Source organism: Hypanus sabinus, chromosome 8 (assembly GCF_030144855.1).
Source record: "Hypanus sabinus isolate sHypSab1 chromosome 8, sHypSab1.hap1, whole genome shotgun sequence".
Lineage (NCBI taxonomy): Eukaryota > Metazoa > Chordata > Chondrichthyes > Myliobatiformes > Dasyatidae > Hypanus > Hypanus sabinus.
Genome location: NC_082713.1, coordinates 32490523 through 32517696, shown reverse-complemented (window position 1 = coordinate 32517696; position 27174 = coordinate 32490523). Strand labels below are relative to the sequence as shown.

General features: G+C 40.9%; 1 long non-coding RNA gene across 8 annotated transcripts in view; it reads right to left on the bottom strand.

The window, feature by feature from the left end:
• LOC132398032 (uncharacterized) overlaps positions 1-25138 on the bottom strand; it is an 84352-nt gene extending 59214 nt beyond the window's left edge. For 5 of the 8 annotated variants that reach the window (XR_009513512.1, XR_009513515.1, XR_009513517.1 and 2 more), the window contains exons 1-2: positions 24975-25138; positions 4178-4294 (exon numbers count right to left, since the gene is read on the bottom strand). This is a non-coding gene — a long non-coding RNA (uncharacterized LOC132398032). Of the gene's footprint in view, positions 1-4177; positions 4295-4802; positions 4937-24974 lie in introns of those variants that run through there. The other 3 variants (XR_009513513.1, XR_009513514.1, XR_009513518.1) reach the window with 3 other exon arrangements.
• Between the last annotated feature and the right edge of the window lie 2036 nt (positions 25139-27174).

Below are 27174 nucleotides of genomic sequence, written 5' to 3'. Positions count from 1 at the left end.
CGCTATGGTGCTGTCCCTGTTCTGCACTCTTGACTTCAAACCAAACAAATGAAATAGCACAGTGTGTACTGAGAATACCTACGAGCATCCATTAAGTCTGAGTACACTGGGGTTAAGCACCCACAATAGGACCATTCTCCAGGTTATGGGAAGATACACCGTTAAGAGTCTGCTATGGAGAGATAGATTCAGTTATCCATTTGGACAAAGGTCCACAACCTTACACTTAAAATCATGATCACTGAAGGATCAAGTCATTTTACTCGACCTGATGAAGGATCTCAGCCCAAAACATCAGCTGCTTTCTCTTTTCTGCAGATGCTACCTGGCCTGCTGAGTTATTCCAGCAGTTTGTGTGTGTTACTTGAGAGACTGAGAAGGTTAAGGCATAAAAGGGAGACGCTGCCTTGCGGAGCGGTCATCGACGGAGGCAGAGAGACTTTGGCTCATTCGGGTTTTGGCTAGGTGGGTGGACTTCATCTTTATTTTCTTTCTATTTTTTTTAGAGGTATAAAGAGCAGTTCTGTAGGGTTAGTAGTTTGCCCTAGGTGTCAAATGTGGGAATCCTGGGAATCTTCCAGTCTCCCAGATGGCCAGAGCTGCACCAAGATGCAGCTCCTGAGAGACCGTGTAAGGATCTGGAGCTGCAGCTTGATGACCAACAGCTTATTAGGGAAAGTGAGCAGGAGATAGATAGGGGCTGCAAGGGGTTAGTCACCTCGAGGCTGCAGGAGTTAGATAAGCGGGTGAGTGTCAGGAAAGGGATAGGAAGAGCTCAGATAGTAGAGAACACCCCTGTGGCCATCCCCCTCAGTAACAATCATCTCGTTTTGGATGCTGTTGGGTGGGGGGTGACCTGACAGCCACAGAGATCGGGTCTCTGGCACTGAGCCTGGTTCCATGGTGCAAAACGGTGAGAAGAATGTGAGGAATGTGGTAGTCATAGGGGATTCCATATTGAGAGGAACAGACAGAAGGTTCTGTCAGCCTGACAGAGATACCCACATGACATGTTGACTCCCAGGTGCCAAGGTACGGGTTGTCTCAGACTGGGTGTAGAGTATTCTGAAGGGAGAGTGAACAGCCAGAAGTCTTGGTAAATGTTGGTACCAATGGCATAGGTAGAAAAAGGGAGGAGATCCTGAAGAGAGAATTCAGGGAGTTGTGTAGGAAGCTGAATTGCAGGATCTCCAGGGTAGTAGTCTTGGGATTGCTGCCTGTGCCACATGCTAATGAGCGCAAAAATATCATGATCAGGCATATTAATGTGTGACTGAGAGACTGCTGTAGGGGCAGGGCTTCAGGTTCCTGGATCACTGGGGCACCTTCAGGGGGAGGTAAGACCTGTACAAAAAGGATGGGTTACACTTGAACCCAAAGGGGTCCAATATCCTAGCAGGCAGGTATAATAGAGGTGTTAGGGAGGGTTAAACTAATTTGGCAGGGGGATGAGAATTGGGGTGGTAGGGCTGAGGAATGGGAAAACAGAAATAAATCAAAGATAGCATGCAACAAAGATGATAGAAAGGACAGGCAGGAGTTGAGGCATAATCACAGCCAGTGGGATGACTTACAGGGCAATAGAGGCATGGTGCAGTTAAAACAGAAAGCAACAAATATTGGACTAAACATGTTGTATTTGAATGTGTGCAGTACAAGACATAAAATGGACTATCTTGAAATTCATCTCCAGATTGGCAAGTATGACGCTGTGGCCATCTCTGAAACTCGGCTAAAGGATGGCTGCTATTGGGAGTTGAATGTCCAAGGATATAAGGTGTATCAGAAAGATAGCTTAGTAGGCAGAGGGGGTAGTGTGGTCCTGTGTATAAGAAATAATAATAAATCTTCAGAAAGGTATGACATAGGATCGGAAGGTGTAGAGTCTCTGTGGGTTGAGTTCAGAACTGATAAGAGTAAAATGGTAAGGCCTCCAAACAGCTGCCGGGATGTTGATTACGAATTACAGCAGGAGGTAGAAAAGGTGTGTCAGAAGGGCAATGTCATGATAATAATTGGGGATTTTAACATGAAAGTGGATTGGGAAAACTGGCCAGTACTGGACCTCAAGAGAGAGAATTTATAGAATGTCTAAGGGATAGTGTTTTGGAACAGCTTGTTGTTGTGCCCTCTAGGGGGTCAGCTGTGCTGGATTGGGTGTTTGCAATGATCCAGAGGTGATAAGAGAGCTTAAGGTTACGGAACCCGTAGGGAACAGTGATCACAATATGATTAAGCTCACTTTGAAATTTGAGAAGGAGAAACTAAATTCCAATATGTGGGTAATTCAGTGGAATAAAGGAAATTACAATGGCATGAGAGGGGAACTGGCCAAGGTTGACTGGAAAGGGACACTAGCAGGAAGGACAGCAGAGCAGTAATAGCTGGAATTTCTGTAAAAAAATAAGGGAAGTACAAGACAGATATATTCCAAATACTACCATGGCTGACAAGTGAAGTCAGAGCCAAATTAAAAACAAAAAGGAGGACATACAAGGAAGGCAGAGCTAGTGGGAAGATGGAGGATTGGGAAGCTTTTAAAGACTTGCAGAAGGAAACTTAGGTCATTAGGAAAGAAAAAATGAATTATGAAAGGAAGCTGGCGACTAATATCAAAGAAGATACCAAAATCATTTTTAAGTATATAAAGGGTAAAAGAGAGTTGAGGGTAGATAAAAGACCAATAGAAAATGATGCTGGAGATATTGTAATGAGAGACACAGAGATGGCAGAGGAACTGAATGCATATTTTGCATCAGTCTTCACAGTGGAAGACATCTGCAGTATACCGGACATTCAAGCGTGTCAAGGAAGTGAAGTATGTGCAGTGAAAATTTCAACTGAGAAGGTGCTCAGGAAGCTTAATGGTCTGAGGGTGGATGAATCTCCTGGACCTGATGGAATGCACCCTTAAGTTCTGAAGGAAGAAACTGGAGAGTTTGCAGAGGCATTAACAGTGATCTTTCAAGAATCGATAGATTCTGGCATTGTACTGGATAACTGGAAAATTACAAATGTTACTCTGCTTTTAAGAAGGGCGGGAGGCAGCAGAAAGGAAACTATAGACACTATAGAACTATTAGCCTGACATCGGTGGTTGGGAAGTTGTTGGAATTGATTGTTAGGGATGAGATAACAGAATACCTGGAGGCACATGACAAGATAGGCCAAAGCCAGCATGGTTTCCTGAAAGGAAAATCTTGCCTGACTAACCCACCACAATTTTTTGAGGAAATTACAAGCAGGGTAGACAAAGGAGATGCTGTAGATATGGTGTACTTGGATTTTCAGAAAGCCTTTGACAAGGTGCTGCACATGAGGCTGCCTAGCAAGATAAGAGACCATGGAATTACAGGGGAGTGACCTGCATGGATGGAGCATTGGCTGATTGGCAGAAAACAGAGAGTGAGAATAAAGGGATCCTATTCTGGATGAATGGAGTTCCACAGAGTTCGGTGTTGGGACTGCCGCTTTTTACGATGTATGTCAATGATTTGGACTACAGGATTAATGGCTTTGTGGCTAAATTTGCCAATGATAGAAAGATAGGTGAAGGAGCGGGTAGTGTTGGGGAAACAGAGAGGCTGCAGAGAGACTTAGATAATTTAGCAGAATGGGCAAAGAAGTGGCAAGTGAAATACAATGATGGAAAGTGTATGGTCATGCACTTTGGTGGAAATAAACGGGAAGACTACTATTTAGATGGGGAGAGAATTCAAAATGCAGAATTTGAAAGGAGCTTGAGAGTCCTTGTGCAGGATACCCTAAATGTTAACCTCCAGGTTGAGTCAATGATGCAGAAGTCAAAAGCAATGACGGCATTCATTTTTAGAGGTACAGAATGTAAGAACAGGGATGAAATGATACATTTCTCATAGTTTGAAACCAATTGGTTTAATGTGACAATTAAAAGTACATTATGGATCTTTATTCATGTTATGTGTTACTAATAGTGGTACCTTGGCAAATCCCAAGAGGATCAGGTTATGCTAATGGAGAGAGAAAACCTGAGCTAAAAAATGCCAAGTTATGGTACAGACATAATGTGAGATCAAGTTAGCTAAAGCTGGAGAATTCATTGTTGACTCCATGTGATTTTGGCTCATTTTTTGAAATTCAATCTCATTTTTCTTCACCCACAAGTTAACTAAAAATAAGTAATGAAAAGATTTCCTACTGTTTTCTATTCTGGTGTGGGATCTTGATGTACTTAGTGTTGCTGCTGATCAATGAGGTGGCTGGACTCCAAAAGCAGTAATATTCACCGTGTAAGTGGAAGTTCTTTCTCTCTTTACTTGCACATGCAAGGCAAAGAATAAACAAAAATAAAAATCACATCCAAAGCATAAAACAAACAACAGGCTTGAATTTTGTTTCCTCTGTAATTTTCAACAAGTGATCAGAATGCAAAGTGAGAACTGAACTAGAAAATTACCCCTTCTAAAGACATTTAAGAAATTGAACAAAACTTTTTTCTCCCAGTGCGGTATAGATAGTGCCTTAGATTTATAATTATCATGTGCTATGCTTAAATTTTCCAACTAGTGTGTATGTGTGACAGCTTGTTAGAATGGAACTATTCCTTTTGATAAAAGGTACTTGTCTTTGATTGCTGAAGAAAAAGCCATCTCTTTATCAAACCATACATATAATTAGCAAACAAAGCCAGCGCTGCAGTACAGTGATGTACATGGCAACCGCCACTTTTAATGGTATTTGTGGCACTTATATTCGAGCCATTTTTTGGTACAGTTTGATTATGATTGAATTGAATTGGATCTGAATTGAACTAGATGCCCTACCTTGCGAGTCGCTTTGGTGACAATGAGCATTAAAAATTCACACTGCATCAGACTCCGAGCTAACGCTAGTTAAAAGCTGGGTCTTCACTTCATTATGAAGTCTGCTTCAAATGAATGCTTAAAGCTATTTCTCCTTCTCAATCTGCGGTAACAGGCTTTTGGCAACTTGCCAGCTTGCTTGTCAGCAAAATTACCTTCCGCTACATACCTGCCCTGCCAGCTGTATCTGAAGTGTGGCCCACAGTTCTATGCCAGGAATTGTAAAAATGCATGACTGTCAGGTCAACTCAGTCCCCACATTCCATTTCAAAGCATTATTTAAGTGAAGCTGAAAGGAATGAGGAATACTTTAATCAACCTGCCTTAGCAGGATAAAGCAAGATGCGGTATCCAGTACATCTAGTTTGACCCAGGCCACAATTATCTGTGGTTGTCACAGTTATAACTAAATATTTTACTGAACTAACAGATTTGGTTTGCTACAATACATACATCTGCAAACCTTGAAAAATTACCGATTTTACTGCAGTAAACTGCACTTTACTGCAAGAAGCTCTGAATTGAACTCATATTCTCCCATTCAGGTATTGAATAATACAAATCAAAATGACAGCTTGTTGATCATACTGGTCTTCCGACTGCCCATTTTTCAGAGTGGACATCTTAGTGAAATTAGGGTAATCATAAACAGGGTTGTTTGGGGCAACCCAACATTGGCAGTAGTTTAAACTATTCATCACTATGGGAATGTGTTCATTCAAACATGACATCAATGGAACGTTAGTAACTAGGCAAGAGCTGATGCCTTGTGACTGGTTCTTACTAGGTAAATTATTTATAAAATGGAGGCATGGAAGGACCAGTGGCTCTGGCAATGAGATTGGCTGGAAGTGTCTCAAGTTGCAGTGTTGTTGTACTCTGGATTCTGGAGCTGATGTGGTAGCTGAGGTCACTAAAGTACAATGTTAGGACAGAGGGCTCTGTGGATAGCGCTTCTAAGGAGGTGGTCAGCTTAAGAGTAAAAAATAAAGGCAGCTTAAGAATATGCAGTGTTATGCACTCATTGCCCACTTTACTAGGCTCACCAGTTTGTTAATGCAAGAATCTAATCAGCCAATCAAGTAGCAGCAACTCAAAGCGTAAAAGCATGCAGACACGGTTAAGAGGTTCATTCAGCGTCATAGAACACTACACTACAGGAATAGGCCCTATTCCTGACCCACCTAGTCTGTGGCAAACCATTAATTTGCCCAGACCTAGTGACCTGCACCCAGACCATAGCCATCCATAGACCTTTTATGCATATAACTCTCCAGATTTCTCTTAAATGTTCAAATCGACTTGCTGGCAGCTCAGTCCATGCCCTCACCATCCTCTAATTGAAGAACCTCCCATTCATATTCCCTTTAGATATTTCATCTTTCACCCTTAACCCATGACCTCCAGTTGTAGCCTCATGCAAATTCAGTGGAAAAGCCTGCTTCCATTTACCCGACCCAACATTAGCTTACCTCCAATCCTCTAGCACCGCGCTGGAGGCTAAGGATGTTTAAAGCATCTCTGCTAAGGCCCCTGCAATTTCTGTACTTGCTCCCCACAGGGACTGAGTGAACACCTTGTCAGGGCCTATGGATTTATCGATCCTAATTTGCCTCAAACCTGCAAACACCTCTAGCTCTGTAATCTGTATCCATCTTCTGATTAAATACAGATGCAAAAAATCTATTTAAGATATCATCCATCTCTTTTGGCTCCATGCATAGATTACAATTCTGATCTTCCAGAGGACCAATTTGTCCTTTATAATCCTTTTGCTCTTACCATTTCTGTAGAATTCTCATGTCTTCTTTTAGCCCGCCTGTTTTCCTTCTTAAAAGCTCTCTTGCATTCCTTATATTCCTCAAGTATCTCATTTCTTCCCACCTACCTATACCTGCTATGCACCTCCACTTTTTCCTTAACTAGGGCCTCAATATCTCGTGAAAACCAAGGTTCCATAAACAAGTTATTCTTGCCTTTTATTCTAACAGGAATGTAAAAAGTATGTACATGCTCTTGAAATTTCAGTTTTGAAGATCTCCCATTTACCAATACACCTTTTGCCAGAAAACAACCTATCCCAATACACACTTGATCCTTTCTGATACCATCAAAACTGGCCTTTCTCCAACTTAGCATCTCAGCCCTATCCTTTTCCATAATTACTTTGAGACTAATGGCATTCTGATCACTAGATGCAAAGTGTTGCCCAACACAAAATTCTGGCACCTGTCCTGTCTCATTCCCTCATAGGAGACCTAATATGGAACTCTCTCTAGTTGGTTTTTCTATGTACTGTTTATGGAAACATTCCCGAATACATTTGACAGACTCTTTCCCACCCAACCCTTTCACAGTACAGGAGTCCCAGTCAATATGTTTCAGCACAACTTTATGTTTCTTGCAGCCGTTTGCGATTTCTTGTCACTGTTGCACCTCTATATCCCATGGGCTGTTAGGTGATCTATAATAGAAACCCATTGTGGCAGCTGCAATTACCAGCCACACCATCAACTGGGCATATTAAAGTATCCTGTAGCCAACCATCCTCCTGATAATCTAGCCAACATCTGAGCTGTTGCATTACACCGGCCTAAGTAGATAGGGCTGGATAATTGGATTGTGGCGTTCTGCTACAGCCAGAGGGGTGTTCTCTGGAGCTGCTTCATTTATGCCATATCTTTTTAAGGGGAGGAAAGTTTTCTCTCTCCTGTAATTTACTATGGACTGGCCAGCACCTAATATAGACTCACAGTCAGGAGATGAGTGGTGTCTCTTGGTTTGAGGAGTATTTAATATGTTGTTGTAACCAAGTTCTGTGTAGCTGATTCAAGTTTGGACTCTAGAACAGTTCTGTTGAGTTTGTAAGCATTTTGGGTAATAAAACCCCTTTTTTTTTCACCTTTACCTGCTCTCCCAGTTTTATGCTTATCCTGGTCCTTCACACCCATTAACATGGTCATACCTTTCTCATTCCTCAGTTCTGCCCATAAAATCTCAGTAGATGAGCTTTTTGGTCTGTCCTGACTGAGCACTGCCATGATATTTTCCCTGCAACCCCTCTCCATTTAATCTCTGCTACTCAATCACATCTAAAACAACAAAACCCCAAAGTTGATGCTCAGATCAATTATGAGACTGGGGAAGCAATATGATCTCAGTGACTTTGACATGGAATGTTTGTTGGTGTCGGGGGTGGGTGGGGGGGGGGTCTTGAATATCTCAGGTTGGTCCCTTCATAAAGTGGCCACTTAGTGTAAGGGATGAACTAGTGAGAGATAATAACTAGTAAATAGAGATGTATTTTGTGCTAATGTGGAAACAGGGAACTGCAGACACAAGTAGAAGCATGGACTGCAGCAGTGATGACACCCAAGTTTCAGGAACATCACTAATTATGTTATAACATACACCCATTGTTGTAATAGAGAATTGGATTTACTGTTAGATCTGTGGATAATCATTTTGTTATGTAATCAACACCTAGTCTGTTGCTTAATTAAGTCTTCTGGAGGCAACTAATCTTTAATCAAAATGTAGTTTTACTCATAATCTCGTCAACTGAGAATGTAAAAGCTGTACTAAAGTCATGCTTATATACATCAGCTTTGGTTGGTCTCCTGGTGAGCACTAGTTTTTTTTCATAAATTGTCCATTATTTCGAACACTAACTCCACATGATCTTTCTGTATTAAAGGGAATGGATGACCAATAGGAGTGTAGGAGGAATCACACTGATGCATACATGAATAGGACACACTATTGGCTCTAATTCATTACAAGTTTGAGGAGATTTGATACGTCAACAAAGACACTTGCAAATTTCTGCAGATGCACAGTGTAGACCCTTCGGACTGGATGCATCACGGCTTGCTGTAGAGTCTCCTCCAAAGAGAATTGCAAAAGGCTACAGACTCCATCATGGCACAACCTCCCTCTACTATCAAGGATTGCTTCAAGAGGCCATGCCTCCAGAATGCAGCATCCCATCATTAAGGACCCTCATCATCTGGGGCATGCCTTTTTCTTGTTCCAGCATCAGGGAGCAGATATAGGACACTTCAAACCCATACTCAATGACGCTAGAACAGCTTCTCCCCACCGCCCCAGCATCAGATTTCTAACCAGTCCATTAACTCACCAACAGTATCCTATTTTACCTCTTATTTTGTAATTTATAGTAATATTATGTCTTTTCACTGTACTGTTAGCACAGAACCTCAAATTCCACAGCAAATGTCAATGATAATAAACCTGCTTCAGATTCTGATTCTGATTATTAATACACAATTACTTATCCTTGAATCCATTGTGTTCATTTTCAAATTTTCCCTTCTGCATACAGAAATTGCAGAGCAAAGGAGTCAGTTACAGAAGTCTGGCTCCAGCTCTTGGAGTGACGTATTTATTCATTCAATCTTTCATTCGTAGTAGGGACAGAGAGAGAGAGAGAGGTCCATTCACCTTACAGGTGCAGTCGGAATTACTGATGTCATTGGATAGCTGTGGAGAATCTTGAACATGTCTTTCTTAGAGATAAGGTACACTTCACCAATGTGCATACAGTCAGTTATCACTGCCTGACCACACAGGGCAAGAAGGCACATGATCAGTTGCTTCTGACATCGCATTCCCTGCATGATCATTATGTGTTTTACATACCCCTGCAATAGATGTCCTGTGACCCTATGGCTAAAGCATCCCTTTACTTAACATATTGTTCACTATGGTAATGCACCAGGAAGGTTCATCATTGCCAATTAGCATATTTTAGGAGGCTTTCTTGTGTTTCTTATCTCTTATTCTATGTTAATTATCCCCTTCACCATTTCTTTGAGGCATATATCATTCCCTCCCAATATGCTTCCTTTATATAATTTCATCTGTATTCATCATGACAAGCCCTCAGTTACCATGGACACACATTCTGGAGCAGGCCTTGGTTCCACAGTGACAATCAGCATCAAGTGTAATATACATGAAATTCTCCAACTTACAGTTGAATATCATTTTCTATAAATACTTACCCTTCCCCATTCTCTCATTTTACCATTCCCCAATTGGTAACCCTGTCACCCTATTCTCTTCTCTTTAACACTCTCTGGATCCCCTCCTCCTTCCCTTCCTTCCATGTTCCACAGTCCTCTCCTCTCAAGTTCCTTCTTCTTCAGCACTTTACCTCTTTCACCTATCTCCTCACAGCTTCTTACTTCAACTCCTATCCGCCTATTCGCCTTTTCCCTCACCTGGTCTCACATATCACCTACCAGTTTATATTCCTTCCCCTCCCCTGACCACTTATTCTGGCTTCAGGTCCCTGCCTTTCCAATACTGATGAAGACCTTCAGTCTGAAATATCGTCTGATTATTCCCCTCTATGGGTGCTGGAGTTCCTCCAGCAATTTTGTGTGTTATGGTTTTGGAACCTCTTAAGTCACCTTTAAGAGGACATCATAGTGGCTCTTTGTTTCTGAGCTCATTCAATTACAGGTCTGACATATTGATGAAGCAGGGATATACAGTAACTTTGTCCTACAATAAGTTTTATAGGATAATGTGAAAGTTAACACTACAGACAAGGACCCTGAAGATAACTGTTCCTCAGATGAGTGCAGCCAGAACCAAATGCATGGCTCAGTTGTACAGGAGAGAAGGAGGAAGAATGCAGGAGTAATAACAAAAGGGAGTTCAATGGTTGTTAGACAGATGTGTATTTCTGCGACTATAGGCATGACTTACAGATGTTGGCTTCTGAGTGCCAGAATTGCGATGCTGTTGGATAGCTGCTGATCCCTTTAAAAAAAAACAGTGTGAAGAATCATGGATTGTGTTCTTCACAGAACATAGAACATCGGACACTGCAGCTCAGTAGAAGTCCCTTAGCCACAAATTTGTGTTGATCATTTAAGACCAATCTAATCCTTCCTTCCTACATTGCCTTCCATTTTTTCCTATCATCCATGTGCCTATCTAACAGTCTCTTAAATGCCCCTAATGGATTTGCTTCTACGTTCAACCCTGAGAGGGTGTTCCATGCACTCACAACTCTCTGTGTGAATAACTTACACCTGACATCCCCCTACACTTTCTTCCAATCACCTTAAAATAAAGCCCCTGGTATTAGCCATTTCTGCTCTGATAAAAGGCCTCTGGATTTTCACTCAATCTATGCCTCCTATCATCTGTACACCTCTATCAAGTCACCTTTCATCCTCCCTTGCTCCAAAAAGAAAAAGCCAAACTTGCTCAATCTGTCTTAACAATATATGCTCTCTAATCCAGGCAGCATCCTGGCAAATCATCCTTTTTAAAGCTTACACATCCTTTCTATGATGTGGTGACCAAAACTGTGGTCTAACCAGGGTTTTACAGAGCTGCAACCTTACTTTGTCGCTCTTGAACTCAGACCCCCAACAAAATGAAGGCCAACAAACCATTTGCCTTCTTAAGCACGCTATCCACTTGTGTGGTAAATTTGAGGGATATAGGGATGTGGATCCCAAGATCACTCTCTTCCTCCACTCTACAAATGATCCTATGATTAACCCTGTATTTCTTGCTCTCAAGTTCAACCTTCCAAAGATAAACACTTCACACTTCTCCGGGTTGAACTCCATCTGCCACTTTTCAGCCTAGCACTGCATCCAGTCAATATTGTGTTGTATCCTATAACATCTTCTTACATTATTCACAACTCCACCAATATTCATGTCATTTGAAAGCCTAGTAACCCACCTTTCCACTTGCTTAAAAAAAATCTTAAAGAGCAGAAGTCCATAAGACCATAGGACATAGGAGCAGAAATAAGCCATTCAGCCCATTGAGTCAGCTCTGTATCCCATCATGGCTGATTCTGGATCACACTTAACCCCACACAAATATCTTCTTGCCTTATACTTTGATGCCCTGACCAATCAGGAAAATGATCAACTTCCACCTTAAATATACCAAAGGACTTGGCCTCCACTGCTGTCAGTGGCAGAGCATTACTACTGTCAGGCTAAAAAAATTCCTCCTTACTTCTCTTATAAAGGGCTGACCCTCAATTTTGAGGCTGTGCTCTATAGTTCTGGATATAGGAAGTATCCTCTCCATTTCCACTCTATCTAGTCCTTTCCACAGTCGGTAGGTTTCAAATAGATGCCAACATTGCATTTACCTTCTTTACCATAGACTCAACCTGTGATGTTTGAACCTCTCCCCATTTACCGTAGATAATAATCTGTATTATTGTTTATTTTACCAAAATGTATTATCGTACATTTCCCAGCACTGTATTCCATCTGCCACTTTTTTGCCCATTCTTCCAATTTGTCTAAGTCCTGCTGCAATCACATTGCTTCATCAGCACTACCTACCCCTCCACCTGTCTGTATCATCCGCAAACTTTGCCACAATGCTATCAATTCCATCATTTAAATCACTGACAAACAATGTGAAAAGCAGTGTTCCCAATAATGACCCCTGAGGAACACCACTAGTCACTGGCAGCCAACCAGGAAACACCACTATCCACTATCTTTCCTGTAATGACATAGGATTCTATCTTGTTTAGCAGCCTCTTGTGCGGCTCCTTATCAAATGCCTTCTGAAAATCCAAGTAAATGACATCTGCTGCTTCTCCTTTGTCCCGAAACTATCCTTGCGGAACATCACCAGTCACCGACCTCCAGGCAGAATGTCTACAGTGCAACCATGGTACTGGTAGAAGGAAGAATGGAGGATTAATCCAAATGTCACATATTAACAAATACAGAAATACGAACACACGAGAAAATCTGCAGATGCTGGAAATTCAAGCAACACACACAAAATGCTGGTGGAACATAGCAGGCCATTCAGCATCTATAGGAAGAAGTACAGTTGATGTTTCGGGCTGAGACCCTTCATCAGAACTAACTGAAAGAAGAGATTGTAAGAGATTTGAAAGTGGGGGGGGGGGAGGGGGAGATCCAAAATGATAAGAGAAGACAGGAGGGGGAGGGATGAAGCTAAGATTGATTGGCAAAAGGGACACAGAGCTGGAGAAGGGGAGGATCATGGGACGGGAGGCCTTGGGAGAAAGAAAGGGGGAGGGGAGCACCAGAGGAAGATGGAGAGCAGGCAAGCAGTGATTGTGAGAGGGACAGAGAGAGAAAAACAGGGGAAAAATATAGATAAATAAATAAGGGATGGGGTAAGAAGAGGAGGAGGGGCATTAACGGAAGTTAGAGAAATCAGTGTTCATGCAATCAGGTTGGAGGCTATCCAGATGGAATATAAGGTGTTGTTTCTCCAACCTGAGTGTGGCTTCATCTTGACAGTAGAGGAGGCCATGGATTGACATAACAGAATGGGAATGGGACTGGAATTAAAATGTGTGGCCACTGGGAGATCCTGATTTCTCTGGCGGACAGAGAGTAGGTATTCAGCGAAACGGTCTCCCAGTCTGCGGCGGGTCTCACCAATATATAGAAGGCCACACCAGGAGAACCGGCCACAGTATACCACACCAGCCCACTCACAGGTGAAGTGTCACCTCACCCGGAAGGGCTATCTGGGGCCCTGAATGGTGGTGAGGGAGGAAGTGTAAGGGCAGGTGTAGCACTTGTTCTGCTTACAAGGATAAGTGCCGGGAGGGAGATTGGTGGGAAGGAATGGGGGGGGGATGGACAAGGAAGTCACGTAGGGAGCGATCCCTGTGGAAAGCAGAAAGAGTGGGGGAGGGAAAGATGTTCTTGCTGATGGGATTCCATTGGAAGTGGCAGAAGTTATGGAGAATTATATGTTGGACCATGAGGTTGGTGGAGTGGTAGGTGAGGACAAGGGAAATCCTATCCCTACTGGGGTGACGGGAGGATGGGGTGACAGCAGATGTGTATGAAATGGGAGAGGTGCATTTGAGAGCAGAGTTGATGGTGGAGGAAGGAAAGCCCCTTTCTTTAAAAAAGGAAGACGTCTCCATCCTGGAATGAAAAGCCACATCCTGAGAGCAGAAGCGGCGGAGATGGAGGAATCGCAAGAAGGGGAAGGCATTTTTGCAAGATACAGGGTGGGAAGAGGAATAGTCCGGGTAGCTGTGAGAGTCCGTAGGCTTATAGTAGACATCAGTAGATAAGCTATCTCCAGTGTTATGTACCCCCAGGATTCATATTTTCTGTGGACAACCACTTTAAAATGTCGGGAGAATGAGCCTGGCTTTTGGACACTGTTTGTGCTGCTAGAGAGAGAGAGAGAGAGAGAGAGAGAAGAAGGGGGAGGCATCTTATGCAGATGTGAGAGAGAGAGACAAAGATTAAGTTATGGCTCCATGGATGATTTAGTATTATGGCTTCTTCACTGATTATTTACCTTTGCTGCAAGGACACTCTTCTTTGCTCATTAACATTCTTGCTGAGACAGCAAGGAGTGGCCCAGTTTGATGGACAGGGACATGGTCAGTTGATGGATGGCTGGTACCCTGGCAGGGGAGATAAAAAGCGAGTCTGCTGAGACACAGGCAGACACGCCACGGGACTCTGAAAGAGCATTGTGCACCCACAGGAAGGTGGGGGCTTGGAGGATCGATTCAGGGGAATCGATCAGAGGCTCACAGTGTGAGAAGCCAGGCTGTTGGGGGCTTGTGTGTGTGTTCACCCTCGCCTGGGTGACAAGCTCACCACTGAAGAACAGTCTGGCCTGGAACGGAGGGGTCATGGTCGGTGACCACAACAGCACAACAGAACAAGAAGACAACGGAAGGTTTGCCTGCTGCAGCTGCTCATCTCTCACTTGCTCTGTCTCTCTCTCTCCCTCCCCCCAACAGTACAACAGCAACTACCTCGACTTAAACTGAACTGAACTCTGCATCATCTTAAGACTATTCATTTATCCCTAGACTTTGATAGAGCTTGGTTTTGATTTATATTTCCACACTTTTCTATAAATCATTGCTAACCTGTTTTATATGTATATTTGCATTTTACTGTACTGTATTACTTAGTTTACTAATAAACACTTCTAGTTATAGTACCACCAGACTCCAACGTATCATTCCATTTCAGCTGGTTTGGTACCCTGTCACGGGGTACGTGACACCAGAGATGGAGACAGAAAGATCAAGAAAGGGGAAGGAGGTGTCAGAAATGGACCAAGTAAATTTGAGGGCAGGTTGAAAGTTAGAGGCAAAGTTAATGAAGTCAACAAGCTCAGCATGCGTGCAGGAAGCAGCGCCATTGCAGTCGTCAATGTAGCGAAGGAAAAGAGGGAGACAGATACCCGTATAGGCTTGGAACATGGACTGTTCCACAAAGCCAACAAAAAGGCAGGCATAGCTGGGACCCATACGGGGGCCCATGGCTACACCTTTAGTATGGAGGAAGTGGGAGGAGCCGAAGGAGAAATTATTGAGGGTAAGGACTAATTCTGCTAGATGGAGGAGAGTGGTGGTAGAGGTGAAGTGGTTCGGTCTGGAATCCAAAAAGAAGCAGAGAGCTTTGAGACCTTCCTGGTGGGGATGAAAGTATATCCAAAAAGAAGTGGAGAGTGGATAATTAACAGAAGTACGAAGACTGGGCCAATAAAAGTATGTCTGCTGAGGAATGCAGAAGAAGAGCTATAAGTTTCTGAGAAATTGTGCCCATTTTTAAGGCAGGAGGGATGTTGCATAGGTCACGTCGTAGCAAAATCAGGAGCAACATTACAGCGTGGATTACAGCTTGGGGCATTCTGGAGTTTGGGATTCTATTCCAGAGCCATTCTGTAAGGAGCCTCTGTATGTCCTCCACATGCAATGTGTGGGTTTACTCTGAGTGCTCCAGTTTCTTCCCACAGTCCAAACAGGTGCTGGTGGGTTAATTGTCTTTGTCAATTGTCCCATGATTAGTTTAGGTTTAGTTGGAGTTGTGGGGCTGCTGCAGCCATGTGGCCCGAAGGGTCAGAAGGGCCTACACCATGCTGTGTAAATATCCTTACTGGGGAATTTGCCTGTGCTGTTTTGGAGACTTTAAACTAGCTTGGCAGGGGAATGGGAATCTGAAAGGAGAAATGTAGCTGATGAGAAACTAAGCTAGAGGTGAAATTTAGCAGTGTAGTGAACGAGATAAATATATAGTGAGAACAACACATTGCCAAATAGGGTTGGAGTTTGGAGATTTGCACAATTAAACAAGATTGATATTGCATAAAATGGAATTAGCAGCACAAATAATCATATATATGCATGATGTAATTGTCATTAATAAACGTAGCTGGAGCTGACCAAATCTGAGAAGTCAGTATTACAGAGAGTTCAATACATAGAAAGAACAGACATTCTGGGAAAGGAGGTTAAGTATCACTGGTAATATGGGGTTTTGGATTGGCAGGTAATGATAAAGAACTAGAATTTACTTCAATAGAGCTAAGGAAAAGCAGGGAGAAGAGAATATTTGTGAAAGATGTTTATCAGCTTCAGAATAATTGTTATGTAGGTCGCAGTATAAATAAAGAAATTATAGATTCGTGTATGAAGGGCAGTATAATAATAATCAGGGACATTAATCTATATATAGATTGAGCAAATGAAATTAGTATTAGCGAGGTTGAAGGAGAATTGCTGGAATATATGAGACATGGATATTTAGGTCAGTATGTTGGTAGGCAAGGGAAAAGCTATTTTTGATCTACTTATGTCTGCCAAGAGTGGATCAATTAATTACCTTGCTGTAAAGAAGCCAGTGAAAAAAATATATAATTTTACAGTAAACTTAAAAGTGATGCAGTCCAATCTGAAAGCATGATTTTTGATCTAAATGAAAGAAATTATGAAGATAAGGGGGCCATGATAGATTGATAAACTGCAGAAAGTATATGACAATGAACAAGTTATAGCTAGAAATTTAAAAAAAAAACCAATACAGATGCTTGGCAACAAATTTATATTCTTTAAGGCATGAAAGTAAGTTATCCAAACACAAATTACAGAAGAAATGAAAGATAACATTAAATCTAAGATGGCTGGCCATCTTTTTATTGGTTTGCAAAGAAGAAAAGACAAGTGAGGGTTAATGTGGATCTCCATCAGGCAGACAGGTGAATTTACAATGAAGAATAAGGGACTGACAGAGGAATTAAATGAATATTTTTCAACTGTAAAAGTAATTAGTGTTAATCAAACGACATCTGCTGAGAAGCTAAATTGCCTGAAAACTGTTAATCCTAAAGTCCTGGCAATCTACAACAAAGCATTTTGGAAGTTGTTGTATCTGTATCAGAGTAGATGCTCTTCCAAAGCCCTACAGCTCTTGAAGTTTTTCCCACAGATTCGATATACAGTTCTGACCCTGACATTTAAAATTGGAGTGAGAAAACATATAGTTATAATGTGGTTGAGGACCATACACATGAGTGGGAATTTGTGTAAAACTAGTCTGTTGGAAGTCAAGCTGGATAATGGAGGAGAACAAATGGTTTTATATTTGGATTTTAAGAAGGTTTTCCTAAAGTTTCATACAAGAAGTTAGTAAAGAAGATTAGAAGCCATAACAGTTGGGAAATATACAGTGCAGATACTGAACTGACTAATAAGGATCCGGAAAGAGCAGTTTTTTTTCTCTCTCAGATTAGCAGGCTGAAACAAGAAAGGATGAATTGCAACTATTAAATCTATATTAAGGATTTGACTGGGGAGCAGCAAATGTAATTTTTCCAGGTTTGTTTAATGATGCAAATTTATATGAGGATGTCAAAAATGACAAGAGTGAAAGGAGATTTCAAGGGGATATGGAGAAATGATTTAGCATAGAAACCAAATGTTCACTTCAACAGGAAAAAGTCATAAGTTTAAGGACAAACATGTGAAAATCTGCAGATGCTGGAAATTTAAGCAGAGCTCAGCAGGCCAGGCAGCATGTCTGGAAAAGAGTACAGTCAGTATTTCAGGATGAGACCCTTCATCAGTACTCTGCAGTGAGAAAACATAAAATTATTAAGCTGGTAGTCTAACACCAAAAAATGGAAGTTTGTTATAATCTAGCAGATGAAGAGTCTGGGCACGAAACTCTTTTCCATAGATGCTGGCTAGCCTTCTGAGTTATGCAATGCAATGTCTTACTACACTGTTTAGAACTATAATACACATAATCCGGATCCTTATTAGCAATACACATAATTGCTCTACGTGAAGGAGGGTATATGTACTTGCTATAAAAAGAGGTGAAAAGTCACCAAAGTAGTTCATGAGTGTGGCAATTGGCTTGTAAAATGAGTGATTAAGTGAACTAGCCTCTATTCTCTTGAGATGAGAAGAAGGAGAAGTGATCTCATTTTTATGCAGAGGATTCCAGTTAATTGTATCATTTGTTAATCAGGGCAGCTGCTTAATTGGGACAAGCCTTAAAGAACAAAACCAAATAGAAAAACATTGCTAGGAATCACTTTGTTTATTTGGGACACTATGCCACTTAACAGGTGACTGTTGCCAAACAGTTTCTCACTACCATCAGACGCATGCACTTGTGTGGCTGTTAGATACTACACCATGCTTAGAGTGAACAGATTTTAAACAACATCATTTGTCTGTGCTTGTGTTCAAAGAGCAGCTATTTTTGTCACTGATAGTTGTTGAGGAGTAAGCTGTAATACGATTCAGAACTGTCTTGTTCACTGCAATTTCAATCATCGAGGCTTGGAGATGTCAGTAACAACCAGGAGTGACAAGTTAGGAACTATGAAGAATCTGAGGATATTGACCATCGTCTTGACTGTTGCAATGAAAATGAAGATTTGGAAGATTCAAATGATGAAAATTGGATGAAGGCAGTTCATTATCTACAATAGAGCATCTGCGCTGATTTTCCTCATTTACAGTCAATCAAAAGAGAATGGCCTGTAATTCCTCTGTCAATGACTAAAGGGAACTAATACAAAGTTTTATATTGCTGTAGTAGTATTGATAGTATTCTAATTTGTTTTGTATTTCACTTAAATCATAATTCGGTATTCAGTTAAACAGTATTTTGTCTTTTTTATACCTTTTAACTACTTCCATGAAATTTCAGCTAATTGGGGCAGCCACTTAATTGAGCCAAAATGTACCGATCCCGATGTGTCACAATTATATGGGGTATAGGACTCAGCAAGAGAAAGATCTGAGAATCTTTTCTTTGGCCTAAAAGCTTAGAAGGACTAAATTTAGGCCATTCAGGACTAAAATTAGAAGAAATTCCTTCATGCAGAAAATGTTGGATTTTTGGATTTCTCTGCTTTGGAGGATTAAATAGGCTGGCATTCAAAAAAGGATACTGACAGGTCTATGGATTTTAGAGGGATCAAGAAATATAGAAATGAAATATGAAAATAGTATTGTGGTAAACCATTAGCCATGATCTCATTGAATATTGGTTCAAAGGAGAAACTGGTCTTTGCCTGCTAATTTTATGCTTTTTGTAATAAATGGCTTTAGTTTAGTTGAACTCAGACCTTTAGCATCTTTAGTTATAGTTAAAAATCTCTTCAGTTCTTGTTCACCCAGTGTCTGGAATTTGATAGTCAACAGCACCAGAAAGCAGCTCACAGAATTTTATAAACAAGAAATGGGCCTTTTGTTAGCATATATCTACATATTTAAAGCAGAACATCTTGCCTGAGGTAATGTAATTTGAATATTGAAGTAAAGGTGTCAGTCAAATAGGATAGAAATCCATGCAAAAGGAGAAAGCTCCTTTCAATGCATACTAGGAAACAGTCCTGAATGATGGTGAAAGCCATCTTCAATAAAGTAAGGAATAATCAGGTGAGGCAGTTCAATGTCTTTGCAAACATTTTGACTTGTAGGAGCCACTGGTAGCGTAAGCTTACAGTGATATAAACGAAATGAAGGAATTTCTCAAATTTTCTCCTCCCAGTTTCCTAAGATAATTCTTGCCAGCTTGAAGATTAGACATAATATTCACTGAGATGACAAAGAATTGTAAATGAATGATAGTATTTATCTCCATTTCTCCCTTCACTGTTTAGATGAATAGATATTCAAATATGTCTTGACGCTAACAAAAAGACAGGAATCAAAGCTGAAGCATTTCTTTCCAAGTTGCAATTGAAATTGATTTTTAAAATGAATTCTTCAAGGAAAGACAACATTTATTTAGAGTGACTTCTCAAAATAATTTGTTAACATCAGTGACATTTCATATGAGGTGACAAGCCTAAACTCAGTGGCCACTTTATTAGGTACAGGAGTGTACCTAAAATTTCTTCAGTGGTCTTCTGCTGCTGTAGTCCATCCATTTCAACATTCGACATACTGTGCATTCAGAAATGCTCTTCTGTGCACCACTGTTGTGACATGTGGTTATTTGAGTTACTGTCACCTTCCTGGCAGCTTGAACCACTCTGGCCATTCTCCTCTGACCTCTCTCATTAACAAGGCATTTTTGCCCACAACACTGATACTCACTGCAGCATTCTCTGTAAATTCTAGCTTCTGTTGTGTGTGAAAATTCCAGGAGATGAGCAGTTTCTGAGAAACTCAAACCACCCCATTTGGCACCAACAGTGTAAGTCAGTTATATCACACTTTTTGCCCATTCTGATGTTTGCACTAAACAACAACTTGAACCTCTTCACCGTGTCTGCATGTTTTTAATGCATTGAGTTGCTGCCAGATGATTGGTTGATTAGATATTTGCATTAATGAGCAGGCATATCTAATTAGTGGCCACTGAGTGCAGGCTCGTCACATTATGTGAATTGTCACTGATGTTAACAAGTTACTTTGGGAATCTGATTCTGATATTCCCCCTTGACTGCATTTTTTTGATATTCTGCTTATTAATTTTAACAAAAAGGTCATGTTTGTTCATGAGATACTTTATTACCTTAAGATCAGAGCATACTGAATTTGATAGCTATTCATCCAAATTTCAAATCTGATGTCTAGTGAGAAAATGCAAATAACTTTATATGAAGCTAGTTCCAAGATAATATGTCAGTTGAATTTATGCAGTTTCACCCCAACTCTTAGTTGAAGCACTTTACCAATACAGGGTGACATTTGTGTAAAAGGCCTTCTGTGAGATTCTGTAAGGGAAGTTTGTGTGGCAGTGAGAAATACTTACACTGGATCCATTCAGATGCTGAGACTATAGCACTGGGGAAGAGCATTTGTCATTTTATATCAATAGAACAGAAAGGAAAACATTGAATGGATAACATACTAAAATTGCTGATTCCACGATCATGGTTACAAAAGGATATGACAGTAGTAGTATTGTTAATATCATGTTAAAATGATGTGGTCGTTTTTCAAAATCACCACTATTATTAAAGTTAACATTTTAATCACTTCCAGTGATACACCGAGTCAGCTCATTCACTTTGGCCTTTCTGATTCATATGGCTCTGACTACTGGATCATTTTTCTGAGGTGAATTTTAACAATAATCCTAAATATTAGTTTTACTGTGTATTTTGGCCACCCGTTTCACCTACAGAGCAAATTAGGCAATTTCTATAATGAGACTATTGGTTTTCCAGTAATGGCAAGCTAAAGATCTAAACCATTGAGTCATGATCTGGAAATTATGTTGCTTTCTTAATTTGCCAAGCTGTCATTACAAGACTCCTGCTGATAAGCTATAACTGATAGAACCACATCAGTTTTTGCTTCAAATTTGAGCTGTTTACTGTTATGCAATGCAGATATAATGTTATTTAGTGTGGTGAACAAACTCTCTCCTCTCAACATTTGCATTACTTTGATGGCAAATATATTTAAATCTCATTTCTGTTTTCAGTAACAACATAAAGAGTCATAGAGTAAGTTGTATAGGGTAGAACCAAACTGTTTAGTGCATCAAATCTTGCTGATTTTCATGCCTCTCTATTAAGGCCATTTGCCTGCATTAATTCCATAAGTCCTACTTATCAGACTACCTCTCAAAATGTCTCTCAAATGCTTTTTATGTTCCTTCCTCCATCACTTCCTCTGCACTCTTCTGTATGTCGACTACACTTGTGCAAAAAAATTACCCCTCTAATCCCCCACAGGTTTTTTCCCCTTAGGTAGGATGAGAATAGGACCAGAGGCCACATGTTTAGTGTGAAGGTTGGCGTATTCAAGGGGAATCTGAGGGAGACTTCTTCACTCAGAGGGTGGTGTGAGTGAGTACATTTGTGTAGGCACATAGATGAAAAGAGTTTAGAGGGATATGGCCTGAGTGTGGTTAAAAGGAAAGATCGAGTCAGCATGGATTGGATGGGATGAAAGGCCCCTTTCAGTGTCGAACTATTCTATGATTTTATGACTCTTAAATATCCTCCTCTCACCTTAAGCCTACGCCCTCTCATATTAGATGGCCCTCAAATGGGAACTGATGCTATGTCTCTCATAAATTGATATACCTCTCTCAAAAAATCATTTACTACAGAGATAACAGGCCTATTCAATCACCCCTGAAACTCCAGCCCCCTAATCAAGGTAACATCCTTATGAATCTTTTCTGCGTCCTCTCCAACTTAAGCAAGTCCTACCTACAGTTTGGTGACAAGACTGCAGAACTGCATACAGTACACCAAGTGCTACCTAACAGAATGTAACATGACAACCCTACTCTTGTACTCATTGTCTCAGCTGACGAAGGTAAGCATGCTATATGCATTCCTCATTGCCTTGTATACCTCTGTTCCTATTTTCAGGGAACGAAATACAGTATATGTAGGCCAAGATCTTTGACTTCAACAATACTCACCAAAACTCCTGTCACTCATGATGTATGTCCTGTGCTGGTTTCAGTTCCTAAAAAACATCATGTCACTCTGGCCCAAAGTAAATTACATCTGTCACATCCGTGTCCACTTTTCAGGTCATGCACCATGCACATCAATACCCATCAAGAGCTGCACATCAATACTTATGACATTCTACAGATGAGCAGTAGAGAACATCCAAACGCACTGTATCATTGCATAGCACAGGGACTGCTCAGCGGCAGACAGGAAGGCCCTACAATGTGTAGTCAAAAAAGCCTAACACATCACTGGAACAAGCCTACCCTCTATCAAGAAGATGTATACTGAAAGGTGCTGATAAAAAGATGGTAATAGTATGAAGGACCCCACACACCCTGTTGTTGGACTGTTTGTCCCATTCCCATCCATGAATGGACTTCCAGATGCAAAAATAGTTACTTCATCCAAACATTAAGGCTGATCAACAGCTCTATTCATTAACCTACCCCACCACCACTACTTTATTATTTCCCGTCAGAATCACTCTATGGACAGACACTCCTCTGCTTAGCATAACCTTAGAGACAATTGTACAATGAATCCATGTATGTTACAATCAATCTATGTATACAAACTATCTTAAGTATTTATATTTATTGTGCTTTTTCAAAATTTATTGTGTTCTTTATCTTATTTGATTTATATTGTGCTGCATCAGATCTGGAATAACAATCACTTTCTTTCCTTTCACACTTGGAAATAACATTAAACAGTCTTGAATATTAAAACGTAAATAGAGTTATAAAGTTATACAACATGGAAACAGACACTTCAGATCCACGCTGACCAAGATTCCCATCTAATCTTGTCCCTTTCATCTGTATCTGGCTCATGCCCCTCTAAATTTTTCCATCCAAGTACCTGTCCAAGTGCAGCACCTTTCAAACGTTGTTAATGTACCTGCGCATCCACTTCTTCTGTTCATTCATATTTTGTTGTAACTTTAAACGATTTTCTTCACTATCCACTATACCGCAGATTTTGATGTCATCTGCAAACTTACTAATTATGCTGACTACATTCTCATACAAATTATTAATATAAAGGACTAACAATGAAGGACCCATGGCTGATTCCTGAAACACACCACTGGTTACAGGCCTTCAATCTAAAAAGCAACACTCCACCGCCACCCTTGGCCTTTTGCTAATTTAACTTGGATTTAATGTGTTCCAACCTTATAGACCGAATTACCATGTCTGGTCTAAGGCCTTGCTAAAGGCCTTGATTTCATTGTTGCTTTCAACCCTCATAGTCACTTCTTCAAAACCCTCAATCAAATTTTTGAGTAATGATTTCCTATGCACAAGCAACGATGACTATCCCTAATAATCCTTGCCTTTCTAAATTAAAATAAGTCTTGCTTCCAATAACTTTCTCACCACTGAGAAAGATTGAATTTGCTGGACTATTGTTTGCTGGCTCATACTGCTGGCCTTCTTGTGTGATAGCAAACATCAGTTTTCAAACACCTCACTGGCAGCCAACAAAGTTACAAATATCTGTGCTCGACCTCAGCTTGCTTGTTGTAGCATCTGAGGATACACCTGGTTAGGTCCCACCTTTATGCATTTCAAGATGTCCTGTTGATATGCTCCATGATATCAATTTTCTATCCCCTGAGCTCACTGGCTTCCACGTCTGACTCGATGGTAAACAGAGATGAGTAGCATTAACTTAGAACCTCACAAATTTCCTTTGCATCCACACATAGATCAACACACTTACCCTTAAGAGGATTTACTCTCTTTTTAGCCACTCTTTTGCTCTTAATATATTTAAATAACCTTATAATTTCCTCCAATATATTGGGTATAATGCAGATGTTGATAGGTTCTTAATTAGTAAGGACATCTAAGGTTACAAAGAGATGATAGGAAAATGGAGTTGAGAGGGAAATTAAATCAGCCATGATAGAATGGCAGACGAGACTCAATGGACCAAATGGCCTAATTCTGCTCCTATCTCTTATGGTCTCAGTCACTTATACTCCTCAAGGAACTTCTGTGATTTTAGGCGCCTATACCTGATATATGTCTCCTTTTCCCTGATCGGATTCTTAATATCTCTCATCAACCAAGGTTTACTAACCTTTCTGGCAATAAAATACAGAATTAATAAAGTGAAGAATGAATTTCTATGTGGGATTTTATCCTAGTGTGCTCTCAGAAGTCTGAATGCAAGAGTGGAGGAGCAGCAGGCTCTAAGTCACTGGTAGCACTGACAATAACTCAAGCCCAGGCGCCCAGGATGGCAAGCTCACTACTCAACTCAGGAGTGGAGGGCGACGGATTCCCCATGAAGAGATAGAAACAAGAGGTTAGACACAGGAATACTAGCAGAGCCTCGTGGGAGTGACTGAGTAACAGAACAGGCCAAGTCATTCACCCCAACACAATGACTCACCTAAGGCGCTGACGAAAAGTCCTCTTTAAATAATCATAGAATGCAGGAAACACATGCCAATCACAGTTAGCTTGACCAGATTGAACTGAAAGTACGAGAGTTTAACAGCAGCTGTAGTTGAGATAATGATTACTGTACTAAATACAAGTGCTCAAGAACCCATGAAGCATAATGCTCTACGGCAAGTCGCAAGGAGTGCAGGGGTCACAACAGATTTAGCTAATTTACATATATGTAGTAAATGCACATTTTGCTTCAATATACGTTTCCTTTTCACAAGGTTAATTTTATGCAGCTTTATAAACAGTTGCTGCATTTCTCTGCCTGTGGGCCAGAACTCAAAATCTCATGATTTTCTGTGAAAATGAACTCTGCTTCACACATTGATCCAGGTATTTAGTTACTCAAAGGCATTATTGATTATAACATACGCTCAGAATAAATTCTGGAGTGTCCATTTCAGTTCTTCAGATTGACTACAAATGTGTTTTTGGTCCAATGAAAACTATTTCATATGAAAAGTACATCCTTGTTAAATGAAAAGAAAGGATAATATCTCAGAAAAAATACCTCTTAGTGTTCTTTTAATATCAAATGCTTTATGGCCAGTGGTGAATACAAAACATTAAATGAGCTTGATCTTTTTTCCATCCGGGTGCCCCAATGCTGTCAATAAATATGTGACTAAGCTGGTTTACACTGTTCAACAGTTTCATAATCATATTGATTGCAGTATAAACATAGCAATTTATTTTCTTCTGAAATTTCTAGGGAGGCAGAAAAATTGGTCGTTAATTTCCTGTTCTTGGAAGAAGGGAGATTGCTTTTTGGGTAGATAGAATACAGCCTATTCATCAAAGCAGTCTTCAGTTTGTTGTGAAGTAAATGTTAACATACAGACTATGTGTGTAAAGAGCAGACACAAAATAGCACCAAAGAATGTGACATGATTGAGGAAGTCTTGCAAGATTGATTTGAACTTTATTATTTTTAAAGATTATTGGTGAGCAAGTTATGAGGTAAGAGCAATGACCAATATTAAATACAAAAAAAGAACATATCCAGAGATGTTATCAGATTAATCAAATGGATTATTATATCCCTGATATAAGATACTATTAAACAGTGATCACCCAAGGCTAGAGGAACTCAGCAAATCATGCAGCATCTTTAGAAGGGAATAAGCAGTCAACGTTTCAAGCTGAGACCCTTCATCAGGACTGGAAATGAAGCAAGCAGAATTCATTTAGGACCCAAGTTATAATCAATAATGCATTTGAATAACTAAATACATAGAACAATGCATGACACAGAGTTCATTTTAGCTGAAAACAATTAAATGTTGAATTCTATCCACAGGAAGAGAAATGCAGCATCTGCTTTTAGTAATGTATACCTGTCTGGACACGCCCCTCTGCTGACTGCTCCTGTGGCTCTTCCCACAGACCCCTGTATAAAGGCAATTGGAGGCACTGCTCCGTTTTGCTGCTAATAGAAGCCTATCATTCCCCTCCCGTCTCCAAGAATTATTGATGGTGCATCAATTTTATTAGCAGCAATTTTAAAACATGGAGAGCATTTTACGACCTGACAGATTGGATATTGAGCCTCAATCTCCGGAAGCCAGCATTGCTTTTGATCTCTGGCTTGCATGCTTCCAATCGTACCTGGAGGAGATTCATGTGACCAAGCCTGCAACGATGCACAAAATTCTGCTCTCCAGGATCAGTCCGTGGGTCTACTCCCTGCCCAAGGGGCACTGGACGCCGTCAAACGACAATACCTGTGGCCGGTGAACACTGTCTACACAAGACATCGCTTAGCGATATGGCGGCAGCAGGCCGGAGAGTCGAGCGCTGAGTTTGTCCGGGCCCTACAGACACTCGTGCGGGCCTGCGACTGCAGGGGACTAACAGCAGAACAGCATGCGGAGTTGCTAGTAAGAGACACCTTCATTACAGGGATCAGGTCAGTATACATGCACCCGAGGCTGCTGGAACAAGCCGATCTTACCTTACTTTCGGCGATCAAGATGGCCGACATGCTGGAGGCTGCTCTGCATGATGCTGACGCTGTCCAGGCGCGCGATCTCCCGCCGGCCCCATGGATGCTGCAGACCCCGCAACCCGCTGGCGAGTCGACGACGGCTGCTGCCAGTCGCGAGTCCGTGAAGTTCCCACAACCCACCGGCGTATCGACC